This window comes from Octodon degus, unplaced genomic scaffold (genome assembly GCF_000260255.1).
Source record: "Octodon degus isolate 3935 unplaced genomic scaffold, OctDeg1.0 scaffold00175, whole genome shotgun sequence".
NCBI lineage: Eukaryota > Metazoa > Chordata > Mammalia > Rodentia > Octodontidae > Octodon > Octodon degus.
The window spans coordinates 1748725-1751661 of NW_004524751.1; the positions used below are offsets into that span (position 1 = coordinate 1748725).

Sequence of the window (2937 nt, forward strand, 5' to 3'; positions counted from 1 at the left end):
GGAAGTGTAGATTGTTATAACCACTACAGAAGTTGCTATCAAGATTCCTCAGGAAACTAAAATTAGAAATTCTATTTATACCTGCTACACTACATCAAGGTGTCTTATGCAAAGATTAAAGGCACATTTTAGCACTACATGTATCATCATCTTCATGACAACACAATTCATTGTAGCTAAATCTTGGAAGCAGGCTATATTTCTATAAACAGTTGAATGGATAAAGAGAATGCACTCTTTGTATACTTTGGAATACTGCCCCACGGTGAAAGATAAATTTGGGCCATTTTAGGAAAATCAAAGCACAATGATACTGCAATGTGAAATGAAATAAGTCAGACACATAAGCTTCCATATCATGGGTATTGCCTTATATGAGAAACCCAAAATATAAATACAGATCAACAAAAGGACATGATAGATGTCGGGAAGAAGATCAAAAGAAGGGGCAGCGAAGGGTGGAGAAGGGGACAAGAGAAGCCTGGAGATGTGTTCTGTGCATTGACAAACTCTCTGCCAATTACAAAACTTCTTATGCATTGAAGCTGTTCTAATTAAAAATTCAATCTGAACAAATGAAAAGCAAAACACACAAGAAAGGGGATCCGTAATAATAAATATTCTTAGACTCAAAAGAATCCAAGCATATCTTGGAAGAGAAATGTGAGAAGAGCAGGCTCCCTGTGTGTAGTATGAATTTGGGGAGTTGGCGTTATCTGTTACTACTTATTGATAAAAAATCTTTCTGTGTGCGTAAAACTGTGTCATCCTAAATGATATTTGCATTGTTTTATGGTTGCTTCCTGGGATAGCTACTTGGCATTTTTTACTAGCCCTGTGTATCACACATTTAACTTAGGTTTTACAATATATCTATCCACCATATTTGTTGATTTTCCTTCTGAATGAAAATACAGGGGCCAGGGGATAGCTCAGTGGCCTAAGTGCCTGCCTGGCAAGCTGCCATGTCCTGAGTTCAATCCCTGGCACCAAAAAGAAAAAAGAAAATACATGATAGCATCTTTACAGCATCACCACCCCACGGTGGACATGGCTAGTCAGTCCCAGGGCATCTAGCTGCTCCTGCAAGCTGAGAAACGGGCAGTTGAGAATGTGGCAAATGTCAGAAAGCAGAAGGCCTGGAGGCTGAAACAGGCAAAGAAGAAGGCGCAGTTGGAGGAGGAGCAGTACCTCCAGGAGCAGAGAAACAATTCCAGAGCAAGCAGCAGGCAGCTCCCAGGGGAACCTGTCTGCTAAAAGTGGAGCAGGCTACAGGGCTCCAGGTACAGGGCAGGCACAGCTCCCAGCAGCAGAATTGAGAATGGGTCCTGGCCCAGCTCCGTGGCATGGTCTTTGATGTGCGGTCCCAGCTCCACCCCGACTACCTGATCACTGCCTATGGTCCACCTGGGGCCTGCTCCTCATAAAAGTTGCTCCCACAAAGGGTACTCCCAAGCCTGGGTGCCTTCCCTTGTCTGGCACGCACAAGGCCATGTGTCCAGCTCTCAGTACTGAAAAATTCATTTACAACAATAATCCTTTTCTCCTTTTCCATTCTGTGGAAATGCCAGGGAACAGCATCCAGTTTTCTCCTGTGAAATGTAGGGATATCTTGGGCAAACTCAAATCTCCTCAGTTTTTAATCTTCTCTGGGACCTTCAAAAATGAGGCAAGTTACCCTCACCTAGCACTTCCGTAAACTTGTGGCACGGAGGAGTTGGGCTGTGAAAAGATTTGGGTGTCTCTCCCAAGCTGCCACTTGCCAGGACATGATGCCTAACCTGGGAGTTCAAGTGCTCTCATTGTTGAAACTGGGACGCTTAAACCTTGTGAGGCTGGTGGAGCAGCTAGGAGTTATCATCTGAAGAGCCTACTATGGTTCCTGGGAGCAGCTGGGGTTCAATAAATGGGAAACCCAGATGTAATTAATACCTTTGACACACCTGCCAAACCTAAAGACTGCGGTTTCCTCACTTCCCAGAGGGTCGCTCTCCAGTTTTATTCACTTTGTGACCATAGTTACTCTCAGAAGAACCTGTTCTTCCCAGCTCTTTCACATCTCCCACCTTATGACCCCTGATGAAATCATGAAGCACCCCCTCCTTCCCTTTATTACCATTTCAGGCAGACACTACATCTCTTAGCTTCTCTTTGTCTCTTGTAGCTGGCCATGATTGTATTTCTTCCTTTCTCTATTTCCCCCCAACCACCAGATGCTTACTGATGCTTGAGATCTGAGGTGATGCTCTGCCCTCCATCCGAATGACCTTTTTTTCTGTATTCTTAACACATTGCCTTCCCCTTGTAACAATGAAAAAGTGTCAATAAAATAATTGGGCAAATAACAAAAAGAAAATACCATAGTAGAGTCCATCATACTTTTAGATATTAAATGGAAACTCATCAAACCATTAATTTAGTTTAATCTCAATTTTATTTCAGTCTTAACATTTTAATAAATATATCATCTCATAAGCCCAATTTTACTAAACAGATTGGAAAATTTTTATCTCATACATATAAAATGTTATTTTTCTCATGTATATTATTAACCCATGAACATAATGAGTTCTTAAAAAACCCAGTGAGAGTTATAGGATACCTATGTGCTTCTCTAAGATATTTCTTGTCATTTGATAATACAATCTTGAATAAAAATTGATATGAATATAACTTTAATGACAAGTATAGGTTAACTTTGAGAAAGCTTCTTAGAAGATATTAACATTGTTCTTTTACATATTATCTACTAATGTTTATAAACTTCTTACTTACTTGCATTAAAAATTATGTCTTCTATTTCTTCTTTATTTTGGTGTGTGTTCTTATTCCTTGACAGCTGTATGGACTGGTTCCAGGACCCCTTGCACATAGCAAAATTTATAAATACTCGAACCACTTAGGTTGGGTGGCACTGTAGTGTCCATAATCTATGCA

The 2937-nt window shown here is 40.7% G+C and overlaps 1 pseudogene; it reads left to right on the top strand.

Moving 5' to 3' along the window:
- Positions 1–1050: 1050 nt before the first annotated feature.
- On the top strand, positions 1051–1427 carry LOC101571156 (annotated as a pseudogene).
- Positions 1428–2937: the final 1510 nt, after the last annotated feature.